We start from the raw sequence: 16,705 nt of genomic DNA, 5'->3' as shown, positions 1-16,705 counted from the left end.
CACCGCTCTTACCAGGGGTGAAAATTACTCCTCGAAGGACTGCTTGAAACTATATCGTGTGTCATCACATCTGGTGAAGATCCAAGATTTAAACCTATTTCTAAAGCAGAAAAAGTATCAAAGTAGAAACCTGGTTTTCCAAAGCCTGTAATCGACAGATATAATGTTTATTTTGTTATACAAATCTTGTTTGGGACACATGCAGAAAGGACTTAAAACATCTAAACAATTTCTATCCAGGAGAATATGCTCTTTACAGAGATCTGATCCTGCACGTTCAGACTCGGTGGGAGCTCTGCCAGTTTCTTTGTTCTGCCTCACTTTCGGCCAGGCAGTGGGTTCTGTTCATCATTTATCATTATGTTGTCTTATCTCATGTTGCTTTACCTATGAAATGAGACAATAAATATTTACTTCCCTCCCACAGATGAGGGAAGGTTTGGTGAGCGCCTGCTCGCTGTCTGTCGCACTAAGTACCGGTACTGCCTTCACCTGCGGAAGCAGCGCAGCAGCAAATGTAAAGCCCTGCCTAACACTCAGCTCAGTTAAACTGTTCTCTTCAAGCAGTCATTGAAAGGTAGATTAATCTATGCATGTTAAATCATGCAAAAGGAGTTCAGCATCCCCATCACTCAAAGAAAACAAAGATGAGTTTACTACAATATATACACATAAAGAAGTCAAGTATACATTACCTTCAATGTGGTATGTTCCTGAATGTAAGGTAATCTCTGTATTTCAGTGAGTTGGTTGGTTTGGGTTTTGTTTGTTTGTTTGCTTGTTTTTAACAGAAATACATTAAGACATTAAACACTACATGCTTCCCTGTAACCCATCTCCCTGCAATGCAGGGCACGGTTGCCCTGGCACATTTGGGGTCCTTGGAGGCCAGTCACAGTTCACAGCATGCCCATGTCCAGTCCCTCTCAATCCTGTTGGCAGAAATGCTACTCTCTGCCAAAAAAAGAGAGGTAAAGTTACACCAGGATCCTTACAAATAGATTCTACCTTTTTGTTACATTTTTCCCTTCCATTTTTCCCTCTAAGTCCTCTTGGTGCACTGTATCTCCACTACCTGAACGCAGAGAAGATCTACACACTTCCTCATAAAGGCTGGCATTCTGTGGATTTGCTCAACATGAGTTACTGAACAGCATTTGTTACAGTTCCTGGAGGAAATATTTCCATTCTCAGGTTTGGGGGAGGGGGGGGATGGGGGACAGGACATGATGGACATTAGGCATCTTAACTGTTCCTGTAGTTACACTGAAAAAATTAAGCTAAGAAAAAACTTAAGTATTTCTGGTGAATTTCCAAAAGGGAGTTATAAATAATGCTCTTTGAATTCCAAGATGAAAAGTGACTGAGCACAAGCAGCAGGATTCTTCTGTCAAGCAGGAAAGGAAACAGGGAGCATTCATCTTCTCTGCACTGGATACACAGAACACCTCATCTTTAAGGAAAACATGGATATATTTTCACCTTACTAGAAAAATATTACAGTGAAAATACCTTCAATGTCCTCCACAGTCCTCATAAAAAACACATGAGCTGACACTGAAAAGAAAATCTCACAGGTGCTGCACACCACCAGGTACCCACAGACTCCAGCCCTCCCGTAACAACTTAACACTAAAGAGCATCAATATTGCTTTCACTTCCAGAGTAATTAAGCCAGAATTTATGACTCAAATACCCAAAGAAGCTATTTCACAGGTGATTTGAAACGATGTTTAAGCACAATCATTCATAACATTCACAGATCCTTTATATTTAGCATGCCACAGTATAACAGACAAAATCCAGAGTTATACATTAATATATATTTAATGTACCCATTACTGACAACCTCAGTTTTTAAATTGAAGGGTTAAAATGTCTTCAACCATTACTTTACTTGTACACAGAATATTAACGCTGCCTAGGAACAGATATCACTTATATTGCAGTTTTTTAAGTATCACTATAAGCATTTGATTACACTACTATACATGCATATAACGTTCAAAATAACCTACAGTTTTCTGAAATAAAACTACATTTTAGTTCAGTTGTTACATATATAAAGTGTCCTTTATTGCTGCTGTGGTAGAAACGCTACTCACTCAAAGGAACTTTGCCTTTGATGGGAGCAAGGACAGATTATTCCCAGACGCCAGCATGCCTTCATACAGAATCCAGCTAACCTGGTGCCCATGCATTTATAGTCAACCTCAGAGAAGCATGCTGTACTTTGCAGGATAATACAGTTCTTTGCAGCAAAAAACACAGGTCTAAGTGACAAACACAACTTAATCAAGTGAAAATCTATTTCAAACAGAAAATAAATTGCCTCAAACCTTGGTAATTATCTCCCTGGGATTAATAATCAACTCTAATTTAGTAATTGGTTTAATATTTCCTTTTTGAAATTTTCAATAATTAACCTACAGTCTCTTAAAAATAATATTCCTAGGCACTTCACAGAATTGTATTATTTAATGAAAACAAAGCTAGAAAAACTGTCATTGGGGGGAAAAAAAACACCTAACACAAAAGAAATCAAAGCACAAATTACGATCCTTAGAAGGCTTTCACAACACAAAATGATCTTTGACAAGATGGGTATCATGAGTGCTGTCATTTCATGTGCGCTGCCCATCGTAAGGAGTTCTGAAGAGGCCAAAGCATCTCCCAGGTGAGTACCTCACCCAGCATCACCCCCTGCCACTGCCTGAGCAGAGTTTTAGACACGCAGGTCCAGTTACAACAGATGTGGCTAACATTGAGGATTAGACTTGCAAATCACGGAAACAAGAAGTTCCAAAAGGAAACATTCCAGTCCTTCCTGCTCAAATTCTCTCTCATTGCCAAGCCTACGACTTTTCAAGGCAAGTCTGGAAGATTCTGCTTTTCACACAAACCTAAGACACTTGATCTGGGTATCTGAAAGCTAAACCAAAGCACATATACTTCAATACAAAGACAGATTCACTCCTAGAAGGTCCAAGGATCAGCAAAGAAAAGTGCAGTTCCTCACTGCCAGGAACCCGAGAGCTGTTATTTAAGCTGTTATAAAAGCTCCCAAAGCCACCCTCACCCCCCCAAGTGTAATGAGGTTCCTTTGCACACATTCAGTAGTTGGTCTTCCATGAGAGCCTACTCAGTGTTTTCTCTTGGTCAACTAATGTGGTACATTATGAAAAGGTTTCTAAATATTTGTCTGTAAAAACGTTCCCATGCCACAGGAATGCAGGCTATGCCAAAGGTTAGAAAATAATCAGGTCATGTCAGAAAAGCGATGGTGCTTCTGCACTGATGTCTGGACATTTTAAAATAAATTTGCGGCTGAGCTACTTAAGGCCATTAATGTATGCTTCAGTCTTTTTACCTTCTTATAAATTGGTTTAAAGACATACAGTACCTTACATACAGAACCAAATTTGATAAAGCTTTTAAAGATCCCTAGCTCAAGGCAAGACCTGAGCAGAGGCAGCAGGGGCAACCATCTCCAGCGTTTGGGGGCTGACCTGTTGCAGAGGCTGGGGGGCTTCTCCGAGATTTTCTAGATCTGCCTGAAGTTGATTTTTCTTACGTCTGTGGAGACTCCCATATGAAAGGCTTTTGTTCTACAGCTTTTTCATCTACTAATTTTTACTAGAAAACCACTTTGCCTGGAAGCAAAATACAAGGGAGAAGTTCACTGTGTCTTTTCTGGTGTCATAGATTAATTTTAATTCTGCTGAGAAATGGGTTCTCCCTTCAGAAAATAACAATCCTCTCAACCAGCGTGACGTGAAGTGTTTTGACTTCACATAGCCCTGAACATGCTTTTCATTCCTATTGCACAGAGAGCTTCCATGCTGTTCCTAGGAGATTGCGAGCTCAAGTTCAGTATTCTTTGTTGTGCCAAAGTGATGCAAAAGGTATATGGGGGTGAGGGGGTGTTAAGTTGCAATAACAGTGTCTTCCTCATACTATCAAAAAGTAATTGCAAATCTCAAAACCTGAGGTGGAAATAAGATGCTGAAATACCACTGAAATCTGACCAAACTCACCTGTAGGGCTGAATTACCCTCTGTCAGTTTTGCAAAATCAGACCAAACCAATGTAATTCCTATCGGCTTGGCTGTATCATGTTAACTTTTTTCCCTGGCTCATTTCAAAGAAGTTGTGCCTCTAAAGTCAGACTAACTTTGGAAGTTTAGCATTACTTGCAAAGTTAAAAATGTACTGGGTAGGGCAAGTCTGTTCATCTGTTTTCTAACACCATTATGAAATCTGTTAGCAATCCAGAAATCAGTTACCAGTAATATTATAAATAGACAACATTATTTTAAAAATCTCCATGTCTTTTAGGATTTGTAGGTATCTTCTAAACCCATCTTCTTGTCCATAACCTTCATTCAACAAAATACAACAGCTCTCCTTTGGAGGAAGCCGAGGAAGCTGTTGTACCTTCTCACACCTCTGCAAAGTCTGGAACCTTGCTCCTTCAATTTGCCTGTTGGCTGCTTTATTACTCTTCACACTTAAAGTTTCCTACTTTATTATTAAAGTTTCCTTTCCCTTCTGTTGAAGGACAGCATAGAAAGCATGACTTACAGCTTCACTCAGCTGCTCCTTTTAACTTTCCAGCCCAAAATGTTAATTCTGTTCTCATCTTCCTTGCTGTGACTCACAAACATCTTCATGTGTTTCACGGGTCATCTCCTACTCTTACTCACAAGAGAAAAGAGCAAAAAACAATCCATTGCCCAAGTTAAAAGAAGAGTCCTTCGGCACAGAACACGCTCAGGTATTCTGGGGAAGGGCAGCAGACAAGCAGGATGCCCGATTGCTGCTGGGGCAGACGCAAAGGAAACTCCACTGGTGCAATGGTACATCGGCACTTCTCCAGCATCACGGAGTCCAGCCCCTGCAGGGGCACCAGCAGGAAAGATCTTGCTTTGGTCTCTAGTGAAACCACATTTTCTCTGTAGCTGTAGGGCTGAAATTCTCAGTTACATGCATCCTTATAGCCTCTGGTGTCACCCCACAGAAACCAGCCCAGTTTCTCCTCCCAGCACACAGGAACCAGGCAAACCAGGACTTCAAATCCAACCTGTTACAAATGCAAATAATTCCTCTGAGAATGCCCATCAGTTATTACTGTCCCTATATCTGCTTTAAACTCTCCTGTTTAGTTCTTTATATTATACAGCACTCACTTTGAGCAAACTCATTTAATATTTCAGGTTTCCTCATGGAACTACAGTTGCTTTTTCATATTTTTTCCTCTTTATGTTAATTTTCCTCTTCACATGCATTTGCAGTCTCTGAAGGGAAAAGGAGTGGAGAAGAAAGGTGAAAATGTTTTTCTAGACCTATAGCAATCAATAAAAGCAATGCTACAAAAGCCAGAGTGTTCCCTACTGCATTGCCTGCCCTTGAAATATTGATACTGTTGTGGTAAATCTTTTTTCCTTCCTCCTGCTTTTTGAAAATACAGGTAATATAAATGTTCCCATTAGCAAGAAATATGTCATATCAAAATCAATGGTATTCAGCCAATAACAATGCTACTCGCTGGCTGTCAAGTTAACTCAATTTCAGGTTAGCAGAGCAATTCTGCCATCCAAATCTTATTCAGAGACAGAGATGAATTAAGGCAATTCTCACAGGCTATACAGCCATGAAAAGTGTGCCCTAGATCTGAGTGATTAACTGGGAGCCTTTCACTCACAAAATACCCTTTTATTCCAGTGCTGGGCAAGATTCTGATCCCAGTAGGAGATCTGCAGTGGCTCACGCCCCCAGGGCAAACCTGGCGAAACAGGAATGAAGTTACTTTGCACTATTTAGAAAGGATCAGAATCTGTTCCATGTAATGTTTGATCATGACTCCTTGCTTCACTTAAGTTTTAGGTCTTAAAAGCAGACCAGTGTCTTCAAAATAGTCATTGACCCCAGTACAAAAACCTTTTTATTGAAATATTCAACAGCAAGTAAAATACTTGTTAACAAAACTCAGATAAGAGATTTATTTTTTTGCTTGCCTTTTTTAAAAAAGTGCTATCAAAAGATAAAAACATGTTAGCAGTTTCACTGAACTGAAGCAAGACTAAAACTCAGGTATCTGTTACAACCTCCAAGAATGACATTAAATCTTTATTATAAAATAAGTTTATAGAGAGATCAATGCTCAAGGTTGATTAAGTGACTAAATCATTCAATTATGAGAAGCATATGTTTCACGGACTAGCAGTGGACAAAGGGAATATGAAATCAGGTTGGAAGCTGAAATGCCCACAGTGACACTGGCATAAATCTATTTTTATAAATCTTAAATACTCTGGGTACAACAACAAGAATAGCACCCTGTTTGTCTGTGGTTATGCTCAAATTTGTAATGCCAAAAGCGCCTGCAATGCAAAGATCCAACATTAACGATCATAAAACATAGCTATCCATGCTACGACCGCTTTAGCTCTTTCATAAAGCTCCCAGTGGGATTCTGAAAAGTGCCTAGGCACTTCTGTTGATATGATTAAATAAACACTTCTGGAAATTATGCAGGTTCCTACATGCCCTTAAAAAATAAGTTTGCTGGAGCTGACTATGTGGAGAACTTGATCAATGCGATAACTTGTAGTTCAATCTAAATCTCCTGTCAGAATAAGTTCCTCCTCACAAGGGCTATCCTGGCTTAAATGTTACAGTTTAAATTCAAAATTCAGTCCAGAATTTATACCAGAAAACACCTTTCTGTGCTTAGGAAACAGGTTTGTTCTTTCCTCTAGCTTCAACTTTTTTGTCACTCTAACTTAACTGTGGTCAGAGTTTCCTCCGGGTCTGTCGTTGAGCTGGGAGCTCTTGATGATTTCTCTTAAGTTTCAGTTGGCAGCTCTACCTGTGCATCTTTGAGTCATGCCAAGAAAAGGTATTTTCTCAGTTTCGCTCATGTTCATCAGTACCAGTTTCCATTATCATACCAAGCAGAATTCCTAGGTCAAGTACACCGATTAAAACCTCAGAAAGGTGGAGCCTGACAGAGAAAATATGTTTAATAATCACATTTACTTTCTCTTGTGTACATTTGTCTGAAGATTATTGGAGTTTGGGCTGGGTTTAAATCAGTACCTTGAATCCTTTCTGCAAGGAATTCTGTATGGTGGGTATTTGTTATTTCCCTCTGGGGAAAAGGACTTTGTTACCTTTTCACTTTCACTGGAACTTCAGAACAACTCCCGTTCTGTGTCACAGAGCTGAAACTCTGCGGTAACCCCTGAATTACCCCCGATTCAGAGAGCGTAGCCAAAGCCAGCACCCGAGGGCATGGTGATTAGCTGCAGTCGCAGCGAAACCTGGAAAGCCGTGACACTTCTCCACTCGGCTTGCTGTAAACCTGGTCTTTTTTACTGATGTTCAGCACTGTAAAGACAAAGAATTATTCTTACAAGAAGGTTATTATGAGAAGTTTAGCATGATGCATTTGAAACTGTATAGAAAATAAGACTAAACGTATAGTGAAGATAATGTTTCACAGGTATGCATATAAAGAGGGCATGGTTTATTAACCACTGTATATCACAGTTTAATGGCAAAAAAAGCAATATTCCATCGGCATTGTACTGTGACAAACCAAATTTTCCTACCATATTCATTTTGGAGCAGGTAATGTTCATCACATTCAGACCTGAAGTCAGTACATGGCTTATTTAGGAGTCTCACTGCCTACACGCATGGATGGGAATTACAAGTCTACTAAAGAGCAAGCAAAGGATAATGTGGTGAAACCTGCTTGTTATTTGCTAAGGTATTGAGCAGTGAACAAAATTAGACAAAATCTGACTTTTCTTTCTCAAGTATCTCCTATTAGGCCACCCATGAATAAAACAACAGGACATAGTCTTTGGGAAAGAGATCCATGCACAAGCAGAAGAGCAAAACCACAGAAACTGATATGATTTGTGTCAGACCACAGGGCAAACTACATGCACAGAGAACTCATCCTTTTTTTTACATCAACTAAGTGATGGCATGTGAGCAGAAATTAGAGAAAGAACAAAGAAAAATAAGGTGGGTCCTTGGACTGCTGGCCTCTCACCACTGCCAGGTCCCAGGACACCTATGGTCTATGGCTACATACCCAATAGAGTCTACTCTCCTCCTCTACTAGACCACTCACCTTGCTCATTTCGCACATTAAAAACCAAAACAAATCAACCAAACAAACAAAAAAAAAAACAGGGAACACAGAGAGTTTGCAGACTTCCCACTCCTGCTTAACTTACCATTTTTTTTCCTCTAGATGGACAAGACCAAGTGTGGAGAGAAAACAAAACAAAAAAAAAACCCAAACAAAAATATAATTCCCAAAGCAGAGAAAATCCCAGTGTCTTCATATGAGCAGAAAAGCCATGTCAGGTAAGTAGACATTGATACACGATACTGTGCACAGTATTGGAAGTGGACCAGGAGGAGGAAAGGATGCTTTCAGCAGTAAATTGCTTTTTTATATATTTTCCTAGGGAGGTACAAGACAGAATTCACACTGCCATCAGTCATCTGTAGGAATTCCTCACTGTCAGTAATCTAGCAGACCCTCAGTCTTCTACTATGGAAAGTAAAACCCTATAGGTTGTAGCTACACAGGTATGGTATGCCCATGCATCTGGTCACAACCCCATCATTTTCTTATGTTCTTTTTCCTGAAAGGAAAGGAAAGCAACGAAGTCCCCAGCTTTTCAGCAATTTATCGCATCTGTCATTTTATACAGAGATGGCAGTTCCAGTCCTGGAAATCATCTGTTGAAGCCCAGTAAGAAGTCTGAGAGATGGTTAAGCAGTAACTATAAAACAACCCAAGACACATTGTATCAACCTTTTTATAGGCACAGGTTGAAGTCTCCTCTCCTAGCTATAGATATATATATATATATGTATGAATTGAAATCAAAGAAAAACTATTGCCAGGAGAAACTAGTAAACAGCTCTTGTTTCTAAATTTGAAATTTGTCTACATCACTATTTTTTTCTTTAGGATATATTTTACAACTGCCTTCATCACTGTAGGTAGATGCATCTGTTCATACACGTGTATAAGAGCGGTGGAACTAGACCTTTGTTTATGTGATGATACAGCATTCCATGAGTCACCAAGAAATGTGGGCAGATGATACCAGCTGCACAGCAGCAGCCTCACAGCTGTTCCAGTGCCTGCAGAACTCCTAGAAAGGTCCAGCTTCCCTCCCTTTTCCTATCACTATTCTTAAGTAAATAACATAGGGCAAGGAATTCAAAGACTAGCCTCAGGGTTTCTTTCTCTGATACAGGGGAAGAGGATATATTTGTTCAAGCCTTATTTGCACTCCTGAGCACCAGCTCGGCTGTGCTTGGCTCTGACAGCCACCACCATGCTGAGACCCCACGCAGTTTAGCCCACTGGCTACCGAGCATCAGAGTCTTGCTCTTGGAGGGGTGGCACTCATACAGCTTACTCTCTACAGCTATTAAAACCTTGTAGATCACTCTCCAAAAATTATGCAAAAGAAATGTTGTGGCTTGGCAAGATTTTGGAGGGCATAACAAGACCAGACAACGAGGATAAAGACTGCAATCTGCCTCCACAAAAATGTTCACCTTAGCGAAGCATGAAGCGTTATGGATCCTCCTCACTGACATCTCATTTCTGTGTCGTCATTGCTTTGGAGCGGATGAAGTACTGACTCCCAAGATTTTGCGCCAAATGCAACAGGTTACCAGAAGAGCCAGTTCTGCAAGAAGACTCATGATCAACAACCACGTAATAAGCATCTTCCATCCATCTTCCAGTGGAAGATCATGTTATTAAAAATTAATGCAATGAATTAATAAAACAAAATCTGAAAGCAATGGGTTTAAAGCAAAGGCTCAAAGCATCTCTTCTTGATGTTCTCAAATTCTGCTCATCTTCAGAAAATTCACTACCTGAAGGCTCTCAGAGTACATTACAGCCACATCTCCTCTACACGAGATACATGCCAGGAGGTAATCCCAGTGAGCGAAGTCGTCTCTTGTGATCAAAACTCTCCCTATAGCTTTCATTTTCCTTTGACATACGCCACATCATAGAAAATTCCACTCCTGTTTATGAGAAAATTGCTCCACCAAGCCTTGCAAGCGAGAGTAAAAATATGGGGGGAAATAAATAGTACATTGTGATGAAGAAAAAACAAAATTATATGTAGAATTGCTGTGGGCTCAATAAGAATTTGACAACTACCACTAGAGTGTGATCTTCTAAGACAAGGGAATATCAGAACATGCAGAGTTTCTGTTTTGCTGTATTTCTGCAAAAAGAAAATTACTTTTGATTATATGCTCTGTAGGAATCTATTTTTTTCTTTCTCCCTTTCTCCTCCTCTTTTTTTTTTTTTTTTTTTTTTTTTTTGAGGGGTTTTTGTTTGGTTTGGTTTGGTTTAAGTTCACATACACTCTATTCAAAGAATGACAGTTACATCAGGAACTGATTTGGAACATCTGTAAATAACACACTCTGGTAAAATAATCCTAGAAGCCAAGAGCCAATGTGAGAGGTATACGTGTAAACTATGTAGCTCCTAGTTTTACATCTGTAGTACAGCATATACAAAGTCTAAGAGAAATTGAATGATAATTTCATTCTTGTCAGCCATTGAAGAACATTTATTTTCATACAAAGAGGAAAAATACAATGGGCATTTGTTTTATGAGCCGCAAAACAGAGACCTGCTTTCTATCTTAGACTAAGATGACTAGTTATGTGCAGATATTTTTTCTTCTGCTGTGATTTTATTATTTAGCCATGACTGTTTCTTGAGTAATTGTTCACCATTTATGACCTGTTTGATTGCCTGTCTATGACGCTACACACTTAAGTATAAACTGAACTTCATACATAGATGACAGTGGGGCTGGGCTTGGAACCGAGCTAAGCAATCAGGTCAACGCTTTGGAAGATCAGTGCCCTTTGTGTCAAAACACCAGTAGATATCAGACAGCTGAGCAGTCCTCCCAGCTGAATGTGGGGCAGAAGTAGCCTTCATAACACATCACGAGCAAAAATTCAAATACATAAGACATACTCACCGATCTGAGTCACGTACTACAGCACCAAAAAAAACCCAAGTTGATCAAATCTAGTGGCACCCTCTGTCATGCACAAGGTCTGACAACATTATCACAATAGCTCCTTCTGATTTTAAAAATGTATGACTAGATGATAAAGTGGTTCTCAGAGAAGACATACTGACATTTCAAGAAGGGCCATAAAACTTGTTCAACGTGGTATGGTGTCATATATACCCACTTCTAAAATGATACAGTAAGTATTAAAACAGTATCAAAGCTGCAATATACAAGAACTACTTCCTGATCCTGCAGCTTTAATATTTTATATTAAGATCATAATCAGCAAGGTACAGAGCACCTCTACATAAGACCAGCTTTTCTTAGATGCCAAGAAGATCAAAATTAGTTAAAACCAGCATGAAAATCATTAAGACTGAAATACCAGCCCCATAAAGAAAGTAGAAGTTTCACAAATTATTTCTTTTCAGTCAGAATTATACTGAACTATTAAAATATAATATATGCATATCCCGTATGTTGTACATTACATTTCTACCCATGAAAACTTTGTTGGCGTAAAAATGTGGACTTCTAATTTTTGTTAGCCATACAAGGGGAGTTAAGACACTGCAATAGAGTGTTACATAATTTAAAATATTTTTTCATTGTTGTATTAAAACTTTGAATGAACTGATAAAGCAGCTCTACTTACTCATAAGCCCAGTAGCAAAAATCCTCACAGTGGCCAGCGAGCAGGAACTCTTCCCAGTAGCTTTTAGTGCACCACTTGCCATGCTACCACTTAAAAATTAACTCCATGTATTTTCATATGAAATATTCACAAACAGACAATTAATACTTCCTCTGCTTAAAATTGCATGGCCTTGTGAATGTCCTCTAATTTCAAAGCAAAAACCAGAGTTAGATTTACAGGAAAAAACGTTATCTTTAATACAATTTTTTGAAGCTTTTGGATCCTTTAGCTTTGAAAGAGATGCAGAAGGTTGTCAGATGGATCTGAGTCCCACACTTTCCTGAAGGAATCCATTTCTCTAGTTAAATATTAGTATAAGAGACTGATAAATTTCCCCGAGTTTAACAAATCTTTTATTTCAATTAAAGCCTGAGTACATTCTATTACTATGGTGACCATTTCAACCCTTTCTCCACTTCCCACAGCTCTAGGGTTTTATTGGATAACACTCTTTATGTCCGGACACAGCCTCTGGCTGATGGCAGGCGTGCTGGGCTTCATTTCCAGGCCCAGTACTAACATTAACAACTTACTGCTCTCACACAAACCTTAAAAGCATTAGAAATCTCTGTTTCATTTTGTCTTTTTGGAAGGCAGTAGCTGATGTCAGTCCAGAAAGCTGCAAAATGCTTTAAACTCCACTGCACACAACAATTGAATAATCAGATATGGTGTTTCTTTATCCCTAATTTTACCTATTTACTACCAAAACCACTAACCTTCTCTCTACCATCTGTTGTATCAATTAGAATTGTTTTCTTGCACATCTGACCAGGGATACAAGGAAGATGAAGCACCCTTTAGTTTGCCTTCCTGGAGAATCACTAAGAAACAAATGACTTCAGGCTTATATATGCTCATTAAAAAAACTTGTTACATGGGCACACCTGTGTGTTTTAACTTCACCAGTTTTCAATCAGAACACTTCATCATACACTGCAGTTTTTAGATCAACAAGGTCTAAAAAAGTTTCACTTGAAAAGAAATTATGTGAAACACTAACGATTGTATTTGTCTGGATTTCTAGTTTTAACCTAAATAATCGTATTAATATTACTCTGGCAGACTTAGAGGCGACAAGACATTATAGACAAGATAACTGTTCGTCTGTGCCAAAATCAAGCAAGTCAGAAATAGGCTGACCCATGTTTCTTACAGGGAGGACAAACAACCACATCAGCCAGTTTATTTTTCTACGAGTCTCTATGGCTTATGCATCCAAAGTTAATGTGTTTAAAAATATCCTGAGTACCACTGAAGATTGTACTGCATGTTTTAGTGGACAAACTGCTCTTGACACTCATAAGCAGGACATGTTGCTCCCCATTCACCTTTTCTTGGATATTTGTTTTACATAGGGACACCGTATTTAAAATACTCTCATAAAGCCATGTTGAAATATTTCATTTTCTGCAGGCACTCCCTTCTTGCAAGATAACTCTCAGCCAACATATAAGTGTAAACTATCTTGACAGCACATGCCCAGCTATGCATTTTGATCCTTTTTGTACAGCTGGGGTAACAGCAGAGCTCCACAGCAGCTAATGAACAAAAGATAATGACTGGTACTATTAAGATTTACTATGTACAAAAAGTACCCCGAAAACACCACACCCAACCCAAAAAAAAAAAAAAAATCCTCCGCCGTGGTTAGTAGAGCATATAAGGAACTGCAGGTTTGCCTAAACGTGAAGAAGCAGCGACAATTCTGCAGCCAGAGAAAATCCTATACCTTTCAGATGTACAGCAGTACATCTGCTCCATGTACAAGTGCTCCATGGAAGTTGAAGGGCTTCCCGTAGCACAAAGCTGTGCACTCTGAACTGAGCCTACAGTCTTTAAATAGCTTCCCTGGGAATTGGTTCAAGGTTCTGTAACAGCCAGTTTATCGTCACTGCATTTTATGAGGCAGCCAAACACAAACTGATCCAAGTGACTGGCTAGCAATGGCTCCAGCCTATTTGGCAAGCTCATTAGGAACAACGCTGGAATGAACCAGAAGTTTGTCACTTTTTCACTTAGCGAAACACTCCAAATGGGATAAAAGATGCAGTCTCTCTTGCTGAGCTCTGTGAGTATGAGTTTTAATGCCTTTACGTACTGCTGCTCTGTTTCATCTTAAGCACATCTTTTATCCAGAGGTATTCAGCAGTAGGCAGGAGAGCCTAAAGAAGACAGAAGGCTGACAGTGATCTCATTCCTATCATGAAGGAATCCTTTTTTAAGGATAAGCAGCTTACACCGACTTTTCTGTGGTGAACCCTCTCCCGCGCATCTCTCCCAAGAACACAATAAGCCACAGCTCTTTAGCAGCCTCGTGCGTGGCAGCGTGGGACAGTTTGCCAGCCCCAGGCACTCAGCTAGCCACTCACTTCAACACCCCGCACCTACCAGCCTTGATTTACTCACTGCACCAGCACCTGGTCTCGTTAGAAAGAACTTAATGCATACAGTAGAAATGTCCTTGCTGTACTGCCACGGGGTTTTTTTACGTGCCACAATTCTACCCATTTCCATTGGGATTACCCTTTCTTATGCTTTATTCTGCTTGTTCTTTTGTTGAATTGTAAGGCAGAAAAAACAAAGGCCATTCGTAATTCAGAGCTGCAGAGAAGACATCATCCTAAGGGCTGCAAAGTCTAGACAGATAACAAACAACATTTGGGCAGCCCATTCTCTCCTAGCTGTGTTTATGGATCCATTTTCAACTCCTTTTTCACCAAAATCCCTTTGACTTTTGTACATCTTTAGCTCTACTTTCGGAAGCTTTTCTGTAACTATTCCCATCTCAGGAGAGATTCGAGTCTCAGAGTTCTGTTAGGATGGTACTGGAAAAATTTGGAATGCAAACCCTCAAGGAAAGAAACGTGGCCAATCTAATGGGCACCATGGCTGAACCTCCCCGGTGGCCTTGGGTGCTTTGCTCTGCCATGGACCCATCAGTATCAGACCCTGCCTAGTGAGGAAATTCAGCCAATTATACCTATACCTCAGAAGTACACTAGGTATAGCTAAAAAGCAATATAACCCTCACTTGTGGACATTCAGAACTTGATATAACTAGAGTTTGCTTTCCTGAATTATCTGAAGATGCTTTTCAAAAAACCTAAGCTAAACTGAAAAGACACTTTTATGCCAGACAAAGTTTACAGAGAAGGTTGTGTTTCTATATCAGCTGCAATTTACGTTTTAAGGCTACACCAAAAATATTTTTCTGAACAAAAAAGGTTTTAGTGCAGCACATAAATAGTTGAAATACAGTAGCTATTACAGAAATGGAAGGAGGGCTACAAATGCCTACATAAATTGATAGGTCCATTTCTCCATGAGATACACAAGCTGGTGAAATAAACCGTGTATTACAGTAATGGGAGAGCGTGGGAGCACCTGAATAGATCCCTCTGTAAGTAAGAAATGTATATGAACTTGTCTCTCCCATTTCCCAGAGCAGAAATAATGATTTACTGTTGAGTTTCAAAAGACACATCCTCACAAAAACGAGCCATCGGGGAAGGCTCTAACATTAATTCATCAGCAGCATTTTTATTTATACGAAACAGCAAGGTAGCGCTTCAGAAGGGCTGAGCTACTCCTTCCAAACAACAGAGCTGGACAGCACGTGGGAGGCGTGCAGGGGTAAAGGAGCAGGTTCTGTCCGATTCTTCCAGCCCACGTAACAAGCACCGTTATGCTGAGCTACCAAATCAGAACGTTCACCTCTGATGTGCTGTAACATACATCACGTTTCTATGGTTAGCATACTGTTCCTTGGGCTTTTTTCCCCTTATAGGATAATATTTTTCTGAACGACATTAACTACACTAAGATAAAAATGCAGTAATTAACATGTTACCCAGGACTGCGATGACTGTAGAAGCAATACAGTTGCATTGACGTGCCTCCAGCATACATGCTGTTAATATCTGCCTTATTGACTACAAATTCACTTGTGGACCACCGTGTTTGGGAACTGCCAACATTCCTCACTCACCGGCTTGATAGGCAAACGTTACCAGCTAATCTAATAATAAAGACAAAGAACTGTCTGCTTTTGCACTGCTACTTATTTTTATTATAGTACTGCTTAGAAACTTGAACTGAGACCAGGGGCTGATTTATGCTTCCATTTTTAAATGGAAAGCAACTGGTTTTCTGGGTAGTAGACCTTAGTTACATATAATTTATAGTCCATGGTACAAGCGTAAAGGGATGGCGTGCCATGGCTGGGGCCAGCCTCCCGCCAGCAGCCAAGGGCCAGACCCACACTCTGCCTGGGCTGGAATGGGCAGCCAGGGCTGGAAAGAGCCAGGCAAGGGGAAGGGCTCGAAGGCACAATTACTCCAGCCTTTTATTTAACGCAGGATGGGGCGCCTCAACTTCAACAGCCCCAGAGGCTGGATCTGGGTTTTGGCACCGCAGCGGAGGTCTCTCCATGAAGAGCAACCCACCCCCGTCCCTGCAGCACAGCTTCACCTCTGCCAGCAGCTCCTCTGCTCCCAAAGCCCTGCAGAAGCTGTAGCTGTTACCAGCATCTCACAGCAGTGCCCACAGGAAGGGAGCACAGGAAAGAGGGCAAGTGCTGGTTTGCTTGAGAACAGGAGGATCTCTTAAAACAGGACCTGAATCACACGAGCATGAAAATTTGACTTACTTTGGTCTGGGCTATAGAGTAGGACCAAACAAAGTTATACCTCTAAATTCTTCACATACTGCAGCATCAAGTTCAGTTGAATTGCTGTCACGTCCTCTAGGTGCTGGCAAGAATGAGGTGAGTTCTTGTTTCATCCGAGCTGATTTACCGTGCAAAATTGTGGTGAGTATTGCAAATAAACAAGACTCAATGCATTCCGATTTGCTGAAATACCCAGAAAAGTGAATGCCCTTTAGGGTTTTCTTGGT

General features: G+C 40.1%; 1 long non-coding RNA gene across 1 annotated transcript in view; it reads right to left on the bottom strand.

The window, feature by feature from the left end:
* LOC308062796 overlaps window positions 1–16,705 on the bottom strand; it is a 58,340-nt gene that overhangs the window by 11,947 nt on the left and 29,688 nt on the right. The window contains exon 2 of the long non-coding RNA XR_013927705.1: window positions 1–16,705. This exon is cut by the window's left edge and continues 11,947 nt beyond it. This is a non-coding gene — a long non-coding RNA (uncharacterized lncRNA).

Source organism: Falco punctatus (assembly GCF_963210335.1).
Source record: "Falco punctatus genome assembly, chromosome: 4".
Lineage (NCBI taxonomy): Eukaryota > Metazoa > Chordata > Aves > Falconiformes > Falconidae > Falco > Falco punctatus.
Note: the sequence above shows the minus strand (reverse complement) of the source record. Positions and strands in the feature narration are given on the sequence as shown.